The 19,512-nt window shown below is 43.5% G+C and overlaps 1 long non-coding RNA gene across 1 annotated transcript; it reads right to left on the reverse strand.

Annotated features, from left to right (window-relative positions):
* Window positions 1–1,288: 1,288 nt before the first annotated feature.
* LOC140001333 (uncharacterized) lies at window positions 1,289–18,806 on the reverse strand. The gene is made up of 4 exons (XR_011806476.1): window positions 18,231–18,806; window positions 12,358–12,476; window positions 5,941–7,427; window positions 1,289–4,520 (listed from the first exon to the last, which is right to left on the reverse strand). It is a non-coding gene; the product is annotated as an uncharacterized lncRNA (long non-coding RNA).
* Window positions 18,807–19,512: the final 706 nt, after the last annotated feature.

Consider the following 19,512-nt stretch of genomic DNA (forward strand, 5'->3'; position numbering starts at 1 on the left):
AGAGGAAAATGAACATTAATGGTACTAGCATTACCTCATGTTCCACATAACAAATTATTGGAAATCTGTCAAGCACACCAAATTATCTACTCATCTGCTGTTGTGGGGCCCTTTGGAGCCATCCAAAACCAGCAAAAGCAAGACAATTTAAGCTAATTTTACTATTTATAACAATAGAACAGACCATTAAGATAAATTAATGTCATTATCAAGTTTCTATGAAAATGACAAATACCGCTATTTCAAGCAGCTTTAGAAGCTGTTGACTATAATGAAATCTGCTGTACAGGTACTAAAAAGAAACACTCCAAGTAATTATTTTCTAGTAGCTTGTTTGTTTCCTTCACATTCATTTACTTTCACCACAATTAGTTCTGTACACAATATATGGTAACTAAACAGTCAACACTACGCAGCATTAGGACTAATTGGGCAATTAGGATGCAGTTTTCAGCCTTTTAGGTCCTAAAGAGAGCCAGGAGTAAACATTTTAGAGGCAACAATAGCAGCGCTGCCTCGATTTGTGTTGTTGGAGTTTAAAGGAATACAAAGCAAGGTGATAAATAAAGCCAAGGAGAAGGCTCTACTCGGAGCTGCAGGGAAGGAGGGGGATATCGGGTTATTAAATGATCCCACAGAGGGGCAAGGCCATGGGGACCCACGGGTGAGGGCTGAGGAGGGGTCCTGGGGGTGGATGGTGGGTGTCCCATCTGGGGGAGCTGGGAAAATATCTGCCCCTGGAGGGCTGATCCACATCCCATCCAAACTTTCTCCTTGCTGTGAGAGTAATGGCAGACACCACGTAGGCAGACGGGGGAATTTGGAGGGGTCTCAGCCCGGTTTTTCCCTTGGCCGGCTCCCACGGAGGGCAAGAAGAGGAAGGGATGCTCGCTGCCCTGCCTGGCTCCCGCTCGCCTTCCCGCGATGGCACCGAGCGCTTCCCTGGCTGCCAAGCTTTCATCCGCCCTGGCACTCGGTGCCAGCCTCGTAATGGAACAATTTGCATGCTCACACATCATTCCCACACCGCCTCCAACCCCTGCATGGCCAGGACGTGCTGGTACTGCACAGGGGCATCAGGAAAATGAGGCTTTGAATGGGACAACTCGGGGTGAACTCCCTGGGGATGGGGACAAGACCCACCAGCAGCAGCCACAGTGCCCCACGTCCCCTTGGGGTCCCAGCTCTGGGAGCACACGGTGGCCTCTGGAGCAGGGACAGACCCCAGGGAAGGTGGCAAACAGGAGCATCCTGCATCCTTCCTCTCCCCTCTTCCTCCTCCTCCTCCTCCTCCTGGCCGGCTCCCGTCCTGGACCCGCGATACCACCACAGCACAGTGGTATCGCAGCCCGGGTGCTGATCAGTTCCACTGCTAATGATAATGAAAGGCAATTAGTCTCTAAAAGCATTATCACAACATTCATTGCATTTATGACGTTTTATTAGGACTATCAGTCAGAGATTTTATGAAGCCGGGGTTTGCTTTTTCCTTAATTAGACATTCATGAGCGAATATCAAATCTGACAATCCATTTAGTAATTTATTACAGAATAAAGAGACTCCAGCTGAAATTCAGCTCTGGCTTACACCTCTGTTTTTTTGCACCGAGTTTAATAGGAGCCACATCTGTTTGCATTGGAGGGAGTTGGGCTCGGTGTCCTTACGATGGACTGAGCGCGTTCGTCTGTCTGGGAAGCTGGCACATCAGTGGCATGAATCCTCCACCCAGTTCTGGCCCCCGCAGTTTGACAAAGCATTAAATAATTTTAAAAATATAGAAAAACGGGAAAGCATTTCAGTACCGAGAGCTGACCTTGCTACCGTTTGTAAGGACGTGTTCAGAGAGGAAACGGGTGGCACAAAGCAGAGGAGAAAGGCACAGCCAGAGCTGAGGAACGAGGCTGCAGCCACCCAGATTGGGCTTGGAGACGGAGCGCAGACCTTCCCCAGCCAGGGAACCTAACCCTGAGCCCCCAGCGCCAAAGGAAACAGAGCTCTCCAGCCCAAGGGCGGATGCCTCTGTTCCCACACAAGCGGTTGGGCTCCAGACAGAGGTAAGCAAATGAAATGTAATAGCCTGCGATAGACAGGCAGTCTGCCCGGGCGGCTCGAGCTTCCCATCTGCCTTAAATCCTCTGAGTTTATTACAGGGACCTGCAGGCTGGCGAGGGAGGTTGGTGGGGAGCCAACCTCAGCACACACCTCAGGTGTGCATCAAAAAAAACACACATAATGGGGAAAATGCTCAAATAATGTTTGATTTTTTTTTTCCAGCCCTTTTTAGTGCAGCCTGCTTTGTAAATAAAGGCTATGCTGCAAATTTTTGGAGAAAGCAGGACTGCTGGCGAGGTACTCTGAGAGCCTTACCCTGGGAGCTGGTGACATCCTCAGACACGACCCTTCTCGTGCCATAAGAGAAGAAAACCCAGAGGTGCCCACGCTCGTCTTTGTGCCTGGTGAAGGCAGTGCCAGGTCAGCTCCAGCTCTGGGAATGACGGGGGAGCAGGCTGCAGATCAGCAGCTCCAGCCACAAAGTGCCAGCCGCTCCTCAGGCAGCCAGACCCACGTCTAGCACCGCATCTGCTCTGCCGCAGGCCTTTCTGCTGCTTCTTTCCCTCTTCCACCGATGCTCCTTAGGATTTGTTTCATGCAATATTCATTAAAAAAAAAACTTAACACTTTGGTTTTGCAAGGAGAAGCCCAAGCAGGGAAAGGGACATGCAGTTAGAGGCTTCACCCGCCTCTTGCCAAAACTGCTTTTATCTGTGTGTGTGTGTTAAGGGAAGAGGCAGACGGGCAGATGGTGGAAAAGCCACAGGCACACTGGTGAGGGCACACAGAAAGACAGGACAGAGATTTTTTCCCATTTCTTCGCCCTTTAGCAGGAAATGCGGGGCAGCAGCATCACCACGGAGGACTCTTCCCTCCCGCCCCTACCACCAAAGCCCCTTGGCAGGGCGCTGGGGGGGTGATGAAGAAATCCCCACCTTCTCCCCCAAATTTTCTCCTTTTCCCCCTGCTGGCAGAGAGAGCTTTCAGCCCCGATGTGAGCACGTTAAGATCTGGGCAATGAGATCTCAAGGCGCCTGAAAGAAGCTGCTCCAAGGTGCGGGCTCCCACGGTGGCTTGGGAAGCAGCAGAGCAAAACCCAAAGCAATCCACCTGCAGCCTGCTGAAAATGGAAGTTTGTGAGCATAGAGATAAACGTGTTGGTGTGCTGGCAAACCAAGTCACACCGAACTCATCACATTACATATTTATTGGCAGAATGATTCCATCAAATCTCTACAAGAAACTGGGATTTTTAAGGATTTTTCCACTAACGGGGTGCAGGACGCAGGATGCTGGTGTGGAGCTGGATGCTACCAGCTGCTTACTGCGTCCTTCTCCAGGCTGGATGCAGAGACCCAGCCTCTTCCCCAGCGAAATTATTTGGTCCCAGAGACTCTCAGGGCAGTGCTGGGTGAGATGGGGGTTGAATGAGGACGATCCCCTTCCCAAGGGCTCGGAGGTGGTCACGGGGCACCAGCCCAGCACAATTTACCTGCCATGTGTGTGCCCTGAGCTCACGGGGAGGGCAGGAGCATTGACTTATTTTGGCCCAGAGCGAGGAGAGGAAAGCTACAAGCACACACAGACACAGGGATTGCTCCTGCACCACGTGTTTCAAATATATCCGTACCGTACACCTTTCCACACTGCCAGGGACAAGGCTGTCAGCTGTATTTCCTCCCAAACCTATCTCCAGCATTGCTCCTGCTCCACTCCGCCCTCAGTCATTTGTGCAACATATGGTGAGCAGGACCACCGTGCTTACCTGGGGGGAAAAATATCCCACCTCTCTGCAAAGCCGTCTCTCAGCTCCGCCAGCTCCCTGGCTCCGCGCCGCCACGAAGCCGCTCGTGCCAGCACAGGTGGCAGCGTGGTGGGTGGGAACAGAGGGCAGGAGAGCAGTGACTGATGGAGAACTGCCTCCAAACAAGGCTGTGGTTTGTGGAGAGCAGCAAAGCAGCAATGCCTCTCCTCCCCCTCGCCCCTGCAGAGCGTTGCTTCATGTGCCCAGTCCTGTGCCGCGTCTTGGCTCTGGGGCGGCTGCCCCGGAGTCGTATCGTGACTCGGGTCAGGGTGCTTGCTCTCACCTCCCAAACACCTGCAGAATATTTATTTTTAAACCAGATGAGATTGTCACTAATGATCTGCAGCTCAGAGGCGGCTCCTGCACAGCTGGAGGGGTGGCATGATGCAGCACAGGCTGGAACGAGGCAAACAGCTGCTGGGGCTGCTCGGAGAGGTCACAGCCCCAGGCAGTGTGAGTCGGGACCAAAGGGGAACCAAGGTGTCCACAGAAGGCTTCACAACAATAACTGCAACCTTTCTCAACCCTCCCTTTAAGCTTAAGCAGAGCAATTTATGTTGAGCTGCCAATGATGTAAGATGACTTCTTAAAGGAGTTGGGTTTCTTGTAATGTCAGAATGCAGTAAGCCATGTCCATGGTCACACCTTCCTCTGTGATGAAAACTGAAGAGATAAAAATGGCATAGAAATACTTTTGTGATGTTTTGGTCCTTTATCTCCAAGTAAACTAAGCTCTACAAATAATAAAACAAAAGCTGCAAGTGAAATTCTAAAAGCGAGCATTTTAGTTATTTGAAGAACATGACGAATATGGATGTATTTTTGTCCCCCAAGACTCCAGGTCTGGGATTTGTGAGCAAAGCTCTGACTGCAGCAAAGCAGAGGACCCCGGGGAGGAGCAGGAAGGGGGAGCACAGTGCACGGCTACCTGAGCTTGGCTCGGGCTCTTGAACTGCACAAAGGGGAGTTTTTGTCACGTAGGGCATACAGGGAGCACGGATAATCCATCAGAGAGGAGCTGAAGCTCCTTCCTCGGTGGGCTATCTGCTCACATTGCTGTGCCCTTTCAGACAAGGAGTAAATCACCTTCTCCATTACCAGGTGTAGCGGGGTGAGGAACTGCACCCCGGAGCCCCAGTTCCTCCCAGGGAGCCAGCTGCATTCCCGAGGCAGCGCAGCTCCTGCTTCACCTTTCCCGCTGGCCTGAAGGACACAGACAAGTCATGGCTAAATCACGAAATGGCAGCTTGAATTAAACGGTGATTCACTTTTTTTTTTACAGCCCATTAATAGCAAACCATCTCTAATTACAATAATTTGCGGTCATAAATGACTATTAATATCAGGTTCGTCTGGGACAAAGACAATTTGCTGTCTAAAATGAGGGACGTGGAATGGTTTTGTACCCAGGTGCTGCTTAAAGGCGTGATTTGGGTTGCACATGGGGGCTGTCACAGCAGGTTACACCAACTGTCATGGTCTTGGGTCAGGAGAGTAACAGGAGAACTTGACAAATGAAATATCCGGGGCTGCGGTCGCTGCGGATAGAAGGCTGGGGCTTTGCACTGAAAGCATGACTTACAATTTTCCCATTTTTTTACTGGGATGTGAGCTAACTGGAATGGATACAAAAATTGTTGTATGAACAGGGCGTGCAATAGAGATACACTTCAGCTCCTTTCCACCCATCCAATTGTTTCCACAGGAATAAATTTCCCTGTTTGTTTGCTGAAGGTCAAAACCAGACTCCATTCATCTATCAAAAGTTATGTCTAGACTCTAGAGTGCCTACAACACCCTGTACAAACACATACCTTCCTCGTATGTGCTTACAAACATAGGATCATAGAAAAACTGCTATTGTATGAGACCTCTGGAGCACCAGTCCATGCAATCCAAACCTCTACCCAAATCGGGACCAATATCAAAGCTGAATCAAGTTTCTTAGAGCCTTCTCCAGCCAGAGCCTGAAGCTCTCCAAGGATTGGGATTCCCCCATCTGGAGAACAGCCCTGTTCCCGGGGGGTCTTTTAATCCAAAGATATTTCTTAGATATTTCATGTCACCTTTGCCTGCATCTTACCTTCAGGTTTTAGCACACTCATGAGGTCAGTAGGAACTTTGCCCACTTCCATAAGGACCTTTTCCTCCGCGCACAAGGAGCTTTGTGCTGTTACTTCTTTTCCAGTTTCCAAAAAGCTCTCAATCAGGCCCTTCATATCACGGAAATGGAGCTGTCATGAAAAATCCTCCTTTAAGGATTAATAACTAATCCAAAGTGGTTAAAAGATATGAAACAAAGGATGGAGAAGCTGAGACCGTTTGTCACAATGAAGGAGATAACCACCCGGGAGCTGCGCTGGCCAACATCTTCATAAGTGATTTGGATGAGGGGCGAACAGTGAGGTGAAAAAGTTTGCTGATGCTGCGAAATTGTCGGGGAGTAACAATGACAACTGGCTCTGAGGAGCTGCAGGAGGATTTTAGGCTGTTGGAGTGACTTTGAGGATAAAATGGAAGATGAAATTCAACATTGATAAATGCTAAGTAATGTGCATGGGGAAAACAATCCTAACTATGTATGCTCGGTGATGGGCTCTAAATTAGCTATTATCACTAGGGGAGAGATCTTTGAATAGCTCTCTGAAATACCAGCTCATTACTCAGTGGTGGTCAAGAAGGTAAATAGGATGTCAGGAGTTATTAGGAAAAGAACAGAGAGCAAAATAGAAAACACCATTATGCCATAATACAGATGTACTCAAACCTTGAACACTGCACACAGTTCTGGTCTCCTGTCTTGAAAGCGTGTGCTAGGGCTGACAAAAAACGAGGGGAGGGGAATAAAGGAATGGAAGGATATTTTAGGGGAAATAACTGCAAAAACAAGGACACTGAAGTTTGCAGAAAGCATGATTGAAGGGGAATACAGTGAACTGTTAAATTATGAACGGCATTTAGAAAACAACAACAACGAAAAAGAATGGATATTTGCTATTTCTCAAAGACCAACTAGGTGTGCATAAGCTTTAAATGAAACAGAAAGGTACTTTTTGTACTTATCTTGTGATAATGACTTCCACAGTTTGGGATTAGATATAAAAAAAAAAAAAATTAAAATATCAGGTTAAAAGCAAAGAGGGTAATGCAACCTCCAGCTTAAGTTTGCATTGGAAATATGGGCATTTTTCCAATGGAAAAAATGGAAAATTGTGTTCAAGCATGAATATATAAACAAGAATGTATATATAAATATAAACATGTGCAAGAATGCACACAAACACTATTCCTATGGCAGAAGAGGAGAACAAGGAAGAACAGCTCTACTTGCTCTGTTCACCCAGTGTTCACCCACTGCCAGTCTCTCCCAAGACCCACTCACATGCCCATCACCTCCTTTTAGGATCGCTGTCAGAGATGCCGAGCACTAGTCTCTGCTTTCAGGTCCCCAGCCGGAGCTGATGCTCCAAACACCGCCAGTCCCTGGTGTTGGGCTGCTGACAGCCAGCTTGAGCTTTCAGGAAGAGAAGATGCACGAGCATGTGAGCATCTCTCTTCAGAGAACGGCATCTGTGTGCAAACAGAAAGGCAGGGTTAAAAATGTCATCCACAGTTCACATCACTCTGTCAGAAGGAATCTAAATTGCAAAATCCTGAAATCTTTTCACATGTAAGAACTTTTTTTTTTTCATTTTCCTCCTGGCCTTGTATTAAGATTGGGAATGTAGCATGAGAAAAAAATATATATATTAAATAGTATATTTATGGAGGAGCTTGGACTGGTGAGCTGCTGGAGCAGCTATGGAGGAGCTGCTATGTACGCTAGTTCTTATGCATCCTATGGGAATGCTTTGAGTCCAGCCATCGTGTTATGATGCCTAATTCAAAGAGAAGAGCAAACATTTCACTTTTCCAGGACTGCAAGACCCTGACTGCCTCTAGAGTCAGCGACATAGCACAACCCAGCACAGCACAGCCCTCCTTCCCCAGCCCAGCTGTGCTGCTTGGATCCTACATGCAAGGGCAGGCTGGGTGCTTGCCACCCAATGTTTTAATGGATGTCATGCTCCTTAGCTTGTGTTACCACCCAAGCGAGGGTCCTGCTGCTGTCCTTCACTTTCACGACACAAAATAAATGGAAGGAGCAGGCGTGCAGGGTGTGCACGTGCGGACCTGCTCTAATGGCACCGTGCGTGCGTTCCTGCCTCGTGATTCAATGGACAGGGCTAGGAACAGCGAGCATATAAAAGGATGCCACATTTTCAGATGGTCGAGAAATGAATAATGCATTGGGAAGCAAACATAAGCATTATTTCTCTTCTAATCAGTATCATGAAGCATTTTACAAATTAACCACTTTCCCCAGACACTTACCATATTAAGTAGCTCTAGGCAGAGCCCCTATCCGGGTGGACTGTGCCATCTGCATTTAGAAAATTGCCTATACATTTATTAAAGTGAAATTCACCCATTAATTAATCCTGTCAGCATTTTCCCTGGAAACTCTCATTAGCACATTGAGCTAATTACTACAACTAGCAGTACTAGAGGTGTTTGCGTGTGAGGGTTGGGAAGGAGGGATGGTTATTTTAACATAATAAAATATATAATATTCTTAGATTTACATTAAATCAATTAGACAAAGTCAGAATAACTTTGTACTGAGATAAACCTGCCATGTTATTTTCCTCCCATATTGGATCTTTGATTGCTGGAGGAAAAATATACTCAAAATATGAGAGAAATCTGAAGCTGCTAACAGTTATAATAGCCACAGCTGCATGCTGCTACCTATGTAATTACGTGATGTTAGGTATATTTTGACCTAGTAAGAGGAAAATGCATTTGTGTAGCAATACTGCTCAGTTCCTTTTCTAGTCTTTCTTTGCTTGGGATATTTTCTTACTGGCTTGTATGACAGCAGCACCTACAGACCTTGGCTGGACAGGAGGGTTTGGATGCACAGAGTTACCTTGACCTGCCCTGTTTCTTCACTGAGGTGAGCCAGGGTGAATGTGATAAGCTCTTGACATGCCCAAACTAAAAAACTGCATTAACTTGAGCCTTTTGCATTGAGGTTTATGTTAACACGCTTTCCTTGTTCATCCTGTAGGTCAGAAGTAGCTGCTCGGCCACTGCCTGAGGCTCCGTTGATGGACAGTCCTTTTCTACACCACCATAACCATAACCCCAGCAATGAACATCACTGAATGAACATCAAGTGAAACACAGGGAAAGCTCCACAGGGAGCCTGCTGGCTACCCCAGTGAAACAACAGGTGGGAGGGGAAATGGCAGTACAGAAAAATGAAATTACTCTTAGGTGTCTTAGGGTAAGAGGAAGCAAATACTAAATCCAGGAGTCTTAACTCCTCACTGAGTCACCTTGCTAGCACATCCAACTGCCCTCAGCCGAGCATCTACTGGGGCAGATGTATCACACCAGTCTCAAAACCAAGGATCCTCTCTTCTCCAGATACTGCAGAGCTCAGGACGTGTTTTGTAAGCGAGAGACTCTACACAAGGTCATTGTGAAAAACATCCCATCTCAATTAAACACGATTTGCTCCTACTAATTTTACTGTAGTACAAGCCTTGTAACTATAATTATCCAAAGCTCCAAGCAACAGTACACAGACACTTAACAGTGATCATATCCACAGCCCCAATTCTTTGGTACTCTACTGCATATATAACTTTTCTCCAGCCTTTTATCCTTTCAAAGTCAGTAGGACAGTCCCCATGTGTAGAGCAGCTCTTGCACACACACGCCTTCAGAATCAGACCTTAAGTAACGCTTTGTAATCCCGAAGGTATTCTCTATTTAATGAGGAATAATAAAAAGTGTTCCCTGCTCAAAAAGACAAAAATACTTTTAACGACCTCAAATAAAAAAATGGGTTATTTCAACTTGCTAAGGCTTTTACTTAGCATTTTTTTATCACATCTTTCCTTGCCTTTTAATCTTGATAGATTTCAGCTGTATTGCTCCAGCAAAAAATGGATTCTCCTGTGGCTAAAATAATTGTACAAATAGGGATGCTAATGCTCCCTTTATCTGATTAGTATCAAGTTGGGGAGGCTGAGAGTTCAGATTGTATTTGTATTATAATTTCTATTAACTTCTGCCCCCAGTTCCCTTATAAAGACACTAGCAGAGATGTAGCATGAAACAGGCACAGGATGTGAAGCAGTTCTGGTGTTAAAAATGAAAAGAAGAAAGTTTTAAAGGAAAACTTAATCTCTGTCACTCATAGCAGATGGCTGCTTATTTAAATAATCAAGTTAAGTAAGATGCATTTAGGACTATCTTGTTTAATTTGGTTATTTAAATGAATAAACTGCCTGCAAGGCACTGGTTTTTACAGACACCGTCGCGTCTTGTTCAGCTCTGGTTTGTATTTGCTGATTTGGATATGGTTAGATCCAGAATGGATGAGCTCATCATTTCTCCCTGTGGCTCAACTGTTTTGCTTACATGGGGAATGTTTTAGATCAGATGAGAATCACCCTGATGTGCTGATTGATATTATGTTAATGCCTAGCAGATTAATGCCCTGTCAAATTTGCATATAATGAACGCGGCCCGTAACCCGTTGCTGAAGTGTGCATCCCCATGTGCCTGCCCCAGATAACAGGACCTTTCCATACCAACAGGGAGCCAAGAGGGGAGGAAAATCGGGTTCTGTAATTCCTCTTTTCTGCGTTCAACAAAACTACCACTGCACCTGCAGAGTTATCAGGTGGCTACGGGTATGGGAGCGATTATGCAAATGGCATTATGCAATTTTAGCGACTGATCTACCACCACCCAAAGACTTGTTTGGTGTAAAGGAGGCATTTCCAACCCAGAGATGCTTCAACAAAAGTAAGGGCTTTACCTGGCAAACGAACGGTGTTGTTCTGCCCTTTTGACTGGCTGACTTGGGCAGCGCTCATTATTTACAGCTTTGTCCAGATTTTTTCCACTGACACTGTTTTTGTGGAACGCCTCCGTTTAAAACTGCACAGCTTCCCATTGTTTCTGAGAGGATGTCTTCTGCCTGTGGAATAATCTGCCCCTCTCATCCTAGTGAGCTGGGTTCCAAGCAAAGCACATTTCATACAGGGTATGTCAGCCTGAATGCTCACCAGGATCCTTTCCTGGGCTTGGCTTAACTTCTGAGGCACAGCTTCATCAGTAATCAGTAATTTGTGCACTTTGTGAAATGCACTGTGCCTAGAAAACCCAGCCTGGAGAGGGCAATGAAGGTAGGAATCACCTCAGGGCATGTCCAGGTACAAGCATGCAGGCCTATAAGTTGATGAACTCATTTTAAAAAACAAGGGAAATATCAGTAGCTTTGTTCACTAAGCAAAAATATCTCGACTGCCAATGAAAAGCTAATAACTTAATGTCATTGAAAATACCCAGATTTGGAAATTTTGCATGTATTTTTCTGTCTGTCCTGTGGTCAGTTTATAAATGGCTGGGGAGGCCTGTATGGGAAAATGGAAAACTAGGATCTGGAGTGATGTGAGATGACAAATTTTGATATGAATTTAATGCAGAGAAGACTTGGACCTGCCTTTCCCTCCTCTTGAGCCAAGATCCCACAGTAAAGCCTTTGGCTTCAGTGAAATGCTACATTTTTTCCAAAATTCAATTTTCATTAAAACGAAAATTTTCCAAAGGGTCTACAATAAATACTTATAAAAATAATATAAGGAAACGGGGATAACCTCTATATACTTACTTAGACATTGGTTAGAGTTACTCTATATAAATCACTTTACTTGGTTTATGAATGTTTTTAGACATAATTAAAAGAAACCATTTACCTTTTAGAGCATCAGTTAATTATATTTCAAGCTTACAAAGTACAGTTGTTTTTCATTACCCACACATGTAACTGTAAAAGCAAAGCAAATGTTACTGCTATAGCCCAACATTCCTCTTCAAAGTTTACAAAAACAGGGTGAGCTAATGGAAAAATAACTACTAAATAAAGCACCAACTGGCCTGGTTCTAGGCCTACTTTTATTTTTTTCCCCCCTTTTTGGCTTTTTAATAAAAGATACCACAATTTTTCCACTTCATTTTCACACAGACATGAAACAGCTAACAATAACTCTTATCTTATTCAATAGCACGTTGAAACGTATTGGTTGAGATGAATGACTATGAGATTTGGATGTTAAAAAATATTCCACCTCTGTTGTTCTATTTCCTTCTCAACAAGTGGACAAACAAGAAGCTTGAGTTCCTGCAGGTATGCTAACTGCCTTACTTGTTAGGACCAGGCACAAATTTCATACTGCTTTGAACATGGAAAAACACTACAGAGCTGCAGATTAGTACATTAATTTTTGTAAGATGGTTTTATGTTCAATTATACTTACCAAAGTTCTCATTAGAACATTCTGCAGAACACTTTTTGAAGGACTTCGATATAATGAATGCATCTGAGCTTTTGCAGTATGAAAAAAATCTATTCAGTCTCTCTACTACTACTACTTACATTTGTGAGTTACCTGATCATAGTGAATGTGGGAATAATTCAGTGCATTTCTGAGCAGAATTCTATGTGTTCATGCAGAGCTGGTTTCTGAATTTCTCATCGAAAACAATTACCTCCTGCTGCTCTTGACAGAAAAAAAAAAAAAAAAAAAAAAAAAGATTCATTTCTTTTGGTTCCAGCATCTGTGTTTAATTTACATAAATAACTTATGGTCTGATACCATGTAAATAAAACTGGTATATAAATCCAAATAAATACAAAAATTGCTTAGAATGTAAAGACGTCTCAGCACAATTATAGTGTTTTAAAATTACTAACAAATAAATTGTTAGACTGCCACTCAAATATGTAATAGTTCTTTGAATTTCAAATGGACTGAGCTTGTTAGGACCATAATTGCTTGAAGAAAATGTAAACATAAAAGTCCCAATCCTGCATCAGAATGCAAAAGAGCACAACTTGAAAATCATTGGAGTCCTGCTGGTTTCTGAAGTTATTCACAGCAAAATAAGGGTTTTTCATCATTTTCATTCATAATGCAAAATTCTGGATATGTCATTGGAGTAGATGACCCTCTAAGGTCCATTCCAACCTGACTTAAGCTGTGATTCTACGCTTCTATCACAAAGTAGTAAACTCTCTCAGAAGCTGTCCCTCCTGGAGCTAAAAAAAAAATAAAAAATAAAAAATAAATAAATTATTCCTATAACCCTAGAGCATGTGGAGGGAGGGCAGAAGGGAAGGGGAAGAAAGACTATTGGAATTAAACAAGAAGTTGATAGCACATTGTGGGTTCTGGAAGTCACCAAAGTACCAAGTCTGGGAACACTCAGTTTATACTGGACACTGAGATTTAGCCTAGCTGTGAAAGGTTTGTTGGATATGCCTGCTGAGAGTAAACCTGATATAAAGATGAAAGACAGAGAATTGTAGGAATGGGTGAAATGCAAAACTCTGGATGATGAGTTTTCCTTATGTATCTCCTAGAAGAATCCAGTCTGAATTCTGGTTGGAACAGGAGATGTAAAGGAAAGTGTAGATTGGTATGAATGTTTTGTTGTTGAAGAATGTCAACTTTTTATTTTTTTATTTTTTTTTTCCCTAGGATATAGTTATTTTATTTTATTTTATTTTATTTTATTTTATTTTATTTTATTTTATTTTATTATTTTATTTTTTTAAGATGTTGACATCTTGGACCTGGTAGAGGAGCATCAGTATTATGCATACTGAATTCAGGAGGAGGCTTTGTCCCTGATTTCAGACACATGAATTGCACCTACACAAAAGAGCAAAGTTAAGGAAAACATATCAAAATAAGTAAGATATAAAGCTGCAAGTTGTTTTACAATTCAGTTTGACAGAAAATAATGCACAGTGAAGTGTTGAGACTACCACTGAGATTTCAGGAAGAAAGAACTTGGTGCCAATAATTCAGAAAGAATAAAATACTGTAAATCATTATTTTCTGACAAGCCAGTTATCATAATTGATACTTTTCCATGTTCCAGATGCTACACAAAAAGCAAGCAATTGAGCATCAGGCAAGAACTCTCAATCTTTTGAAGGACTTTTATTTTATTAAGGCTGCCAGCCCTGAGATAACAGGAGAGCCCCGGTGAAGTGCTCAGCGCAGTATTTCTTTATTGTTCGTTTAGATTATAGCAGCACCTAACCTGAGAGCACAGCTCCATTGTGCTCGGCATGGTGCAGACATGTAATTAGGGAAAGACCCTGCAACAAAGAGATTTTAAGTGGGTGAAAAGATGAGAGGAGCGGCACGGAAGTGAAATGGTTTCTCCAAGTCCACAGGCCATGGCAGTGGCAGAACTCACGTCCCCTCGCCCCCAAGCCAAGAGTCACCCAGCCAACACGAACACGAGGCAAAGCATGTAGGGGAAATTCAGGCTGTATGGATCAGAGCTCTTTGGGCCATTCTAACTCTTCCTCCCTGCTGCTCCAGCATTAATAAAAAGCCACGATCGGTGACTCGCAACGAGCAAATAACCTCGCTTTGGTGTGTCTGCGGCCTTCATCCACACAACTTTCTTTGTAGTTCTCCTCTCCAAGCTTCCTCTCACCCTGGGCCATCTGATGCCTGCTGTCTTCATGCAGCTTTTGAAATTATTGCTTTAAAGCCTGGAGGAGCACCTCAGAAGGAAAAAAAATATGGCATTTTTACATTTTTAAAAAGATGTTCTTATTCTGCTCACAGCTGAGTTTGGGCCGCAGCTCATGAGCAGAATAGTAAGTGGGAGTTTGTGTGTTTTTTTTCCAGGCCAGTTTGTCTGGGCTGTAGCAAGTCATATCTTTTCTTGTTTGATTTTGTTTTTGTTTTGTTTTGTTTTGTTTTGCTTGCTGCAGCCATGTCATGAGGAAGTCACCTCCTCAGTGGAGGTTGGCCTTGTTCATGGGTAGGCCAAAGGGAGAAGGGACACACACCTCAGCCATCTGAGCCAGATCATGTCCTCGTCTCCAGTGTTGGGGACAGAGAAGGTCCCTACTTCCCTTCTTCTCTCCTTCCCTATTCCTTTGTCAGTCTGTGCAGTATGCCTCCGAAGTCCTCCTTTGGGACCAAGCACCACCCACTGGTGTCATCCTAATATACATGTAAATACTAGTGCCTGTGAGCTGAACAGACTTTCTCCAGAAGAATTCAGTCCACACTGAATGTTGTCTCTTGGTTCCCACTGTAACAATTCCCACTGTTCCTCCTATCTTTTACAACAAACCACACAATACTGAACAATGACATAAAAAATATTGATACCCCCCAGCATGTCCCCTCTCCCTTGTCCTCGAAATGTCCTGGTTCCAGCAGTTCCTTTTCCTGTCTCTAAATCCCCCACTGCAGCACTCTCTCATCCCGTCATATCCCCTACATAGCCCGTTGGCCAGCCAGCAAGGCAAAGGACACTCTTGGACTGTGGCTGATCTGAGAGCTGGCTTGGACGAGGAGACCTCCAGAGGTCCCTTCCAGCCTAAATAATTCTTCAGAGCTGTGTGGGATAACCGGGCAGTCCATATACACACTCCGCCTGGTCAACTGGATGAACAAGATGCTAGTTTGAGGGTCTTTCCTCTGTTTAATCACCAATTTTCACAAAACTTGTTAGAAATGTATATTTATACTTTTTACAAGTGTACAGTAGCTTTGAGGGGCCACCATCTCTTCAGCAAACTGGGCAGAAGTGTCCAAAAGATTAAAATTATACTGGGTGAACTTGTAGAAAAACAGATGGACAGGCAGATATGATGATCACATAAGCTTTTTTTCCTTTAGAGTAACGTGTTACAAAGAAACAAAAAAGAAAAATACAGTTTGTACTTAAGAATTCTTATCAGATTTAATTATATTCTGTCTTCAGATCTCAGTTCTTTACTTTGTAGCAAGATAAAACAAAAAATTGCAGTGTTCTTACAAATTAATTTTGAAGAAAAGATAGATTGGCAGAAGATAAGCTAATATGTATAAACATGTGAAACACCATACTGCTCTTATTCTTTCTATTTTTCTTCCATGGTTTTCAGAAAGATTTCAACTTTCCTCCTCTTTGTATTCCAAGAAGCTGAACGAGGACTTCCTGATGGAGCTATCCACCAACTGCATTTTGTAGTTTGTGCTTGTTTACTAAATTGAAGAAAAAAAAACCCGCAAAACTCAAAGAACTATCATGATGTGCTGTACACTAAAACACCTTGAAGGGAGATGATCAAGACTGTTCTAAAGGGCATTTGACTTTTATCATCTTCAGAGGGAGATAAAAAAGAAAATAAGATTACCTTGGGGAAAAATAAATAAATAAAAATACAAAACCAGCCCATTGTAGTGCTTCTGATAAAGCACTTACTCTTGGCAAGTTAAATAATTGAAGAAAAAAAAAAAAATCAGCAGCTCCTCTGTCCGTAATGTGCATTTTTTTAACATTTACAAATTATTTTTGACTTAGCCAGGCAGGGAGCCTACTTTCAACCCTCAATTTGAAAATCATGGAGGCTTTATAAAGTCTTCCACCTGCATCTCTTTTTTGCATCACAGTTCTTTATCCTCTAAAGGATGAAAACCCAGGCATATAAAAACTTTGTTAAGCTGTCACCATCAATGGAGTAAAAAAAAATAATGGTTGACAAAGAAGAAACAAATTGCATCTTCGAATAAGTTTCCTTCATGCTCTTGTTAAAAGCTATAACCTCTGATGTTAACTAAATTTAACCCATTCTGACCCTTGCGGTGGCCCTTAACCTTTTCTTTATTCTGCTTCCTGTGATTGCTGAAGAAAACTGGCCCAGTCCTTGGAAAAGCGCTCTCTGTTGCACACAAAGACCCAGCCTCGCTGCTAGTCTGTCAGGAGGGATAGAATAGACGGGGAGGTCAGCACCTGTGCTGAGAAGCAGGTGACAGGGAACTGCTTGGACCATTCTAGGGCAAGTTGTAATAGTTTCTACCCTTTAAATATCGCACTGTAGTTTCGGGTATTCAAGGCAGCGAAGTTCACGTTTTCTTTGTGAATGCAGACTTTAAACAAATTAATCTATTGCTGTTCAACTGACTGTAAAATTAGTAGATTTACTGTTGCAAAAAAAAAAAAAAGGAAAAAAAAAAAGAGAGAGAGAGAGAGAGCTTTCACTTCCACTTTAATAAGGTCACGGATGTGTCCTAGGCTGCCAACAAAAGCAGCTTTTAAAATCTTCGCAGCTGAACCCAGCAACTTGCAAAGGCTGCAGAACAATGTCTTAGATGTACAGTGGAAACTCCTCTCCCTACAGTCAAGATGTAAAACTAGGCATTTAAAAAACTTGCTACACTGGGAAGTTTTAACTTTAATTGTATCTCGCCACAGGGACACCCAGGCTTGCTTTATGATTACCATTTTAATAAATTCAGTCAGCCTTCCTTTTCAGGGAGAAAAAAAAAAAAAAAAAAAAAAAACAGTTCCTTGCCTGGCTTCAGTTAATCAGTCTAAGCAATTTAATGTCAGAGCACACATCTTCAAAAGATTTATTTTAATTCACATAACAGAGGCGGATTTCTGAAACCAAACAAAACCTCAGCTCTTTTGGCTATCCTGCGCAGGGCTCAGTTAGCAGTGACCATTTATGATTCAAAACAATTTTTGTTTTTTGCCTTAATTTTTTGCTGTCTCTTGTAAGAATCAAAATAGAGAAGAGTGTGTATTAAACAGCTTTCAAAAGCTGGGGATGAAAAAGGAGTAAATGAACTACTGGAGAACCCAGGAATCTGTACCTGCGACTTACCCAGAATGTCTGTATCCTTTAAATATGCATTTACTCCAACGTGTTCTGCAGCATAAGGCAGGGCTCAGCTCAGCACAAGGGAGTTTTTCATTCAAGTTATGTGAGAAAAACGTTTATGAGTACTAACAGGAAAATATATACTAAGGAGCACATAGGGGCAGGTACAGCCCCTCTGCAAAACAGGGCTGCAGAGCCATGTGGTCGTGGCTGTAGTGAAGCAGGAAGGTGGAGGCAAGCTGTGCCAGCTGATGCCTGAGAGCAGGACAGAGGAGGAGAAAAACACAATCTCTGAGCCCTTCCCAAAGCTTCCCCACCGAAATGCCCTATAGAGGAGGGAAATATGCAGAAAAACAGGAAAACAGAGGTGCGCAGGGTGCAGATGCATGGTATTTTGGCAAGCACGGCTGTGCAGGAGGCTAATCACAGATTTAGTAATACGGCTTTGGAAAAACTGCTGTCCCACCCTCTGGAACTGCTCCATAACCAAGAGCCCCAGGCTTTGCATAAAGCTAGCAGTATCAATAATAAATTCCTGATGATCTTGTTTGGCCCTTGAAATGTTTTGGACAAAGTATCGAGAATGAGAGCTCCAGTTTAGAAAGCAGCAAGATGCTCACCGTGTGCCACTGCAAGATCCGTCCTCTGCTCAGAGCCAGCAGGGATGAGCCCCCTGCAGACGCAGGGTGCTCCAGCAGCTCACTGCTTCCTTCCCAGAAATGAACGATGGAGTTTCAGTGGAAATAAGCACCAGAGCCTTGAGTGTCCAGGCAAGCACTGTCATCCAGCTAAGGGCATTCTCACTGCCAGCCATCACTAATAGCTAACTGTACGCTGAGCAAATGCCAACAGGGCCAGACCTACCCAAAAGACAGAAAGACTGGAGCCAGTTTTCCACATCCTCAGGGGACAGTCAAACCCTTGGTCCCCCAGAAATCAGTTCTGAGTGTGAAGGAAGCTTCCCGGTAGCGTCTTGAGTCTTGCAAGAGCATGTTGACAGCACCTGTGCTGGTGCTGGTGCTGTTCATGAACCAGGGCAAGCAATCCCTCCCTCCACCACCCTTCCTCCTTCTCATTCACTTCCACTTTGAATTCTCTGTGCCATGAATTATCTGTGGTTTGGCTTGAGGACGAGCAGAACAGGCCTTGATTTGGCACAAAAGAAGATAGAGTGACTTTGCTAACTAGCTTGGGAAACTAAATGTCAAATGGAAAAAAAAAAAAAAAAAAAGCCAGATGTAGATTTAAGAAGGAAAAAAAAAATCCACAAGTAAATAAATGACTAAGAATCTTGTTGGGGTAGGCAGAGGATGATGTGCATCAGACAAAGCAGAAAGAAAGTTATTATTTAATGAACTTATTCTGATAGCGTCTTTCAGATAATTAAGACTGCAGTCCCAATTGTGATAGGCACTGTATAAAAACACAGCCCCTGGACTATTACAGGGTAAACAGACGAGACAAAGGACAAGGCGAGCGAGTACAATGAGCCCCCAGAAAGATCAAGTTAATTGAGAACAAACAGCATGAGAAGGCTGCACTATTTCTTGGCAGACTAAATTTAATTAGAAAGGCATGAAGTAAAACAAACATCAAGCTTAAACTTAACAGAATTAAATAAAGGGTAGAGAGGAGGAATGCAAATACTCTGCTCTGAAATATCTTGCCTTCATGCAGGTAGTTTTTATCACAGTGAGGAGGATTATTAACTTTATTGCTCCTACTAACATTGCTGAAAATTATCTGTCTTGTGGGGACGGTTCTCAGAGAGGCAACAGGAGCTCCCTGCAGCCCAGAGCCTGAACAGCTCTCCTCCAACACATATTGTAGGGTCTGAGGATGAAAAATAGTATCTCCAGGATTTTTATCTGCCAAAACTTCACCTCACAGTCATTCAGATAC

This window comes from Anas platyrhynchos, chromosome 1 (assembly GCF_047663525.1).
Source record: "Anas platyrhynchos isolate ZD024472 breed Pekin duck chromosome 1, IASCAAS_PekinDuck_T2T, whole genome shotgun sequence".
Taxonomy (NCBI): Eukaryota; Metazoa; Chordata; class Aves; order Anseriformes; family Anatidae; genus Anas; species Anas platyrhynchos.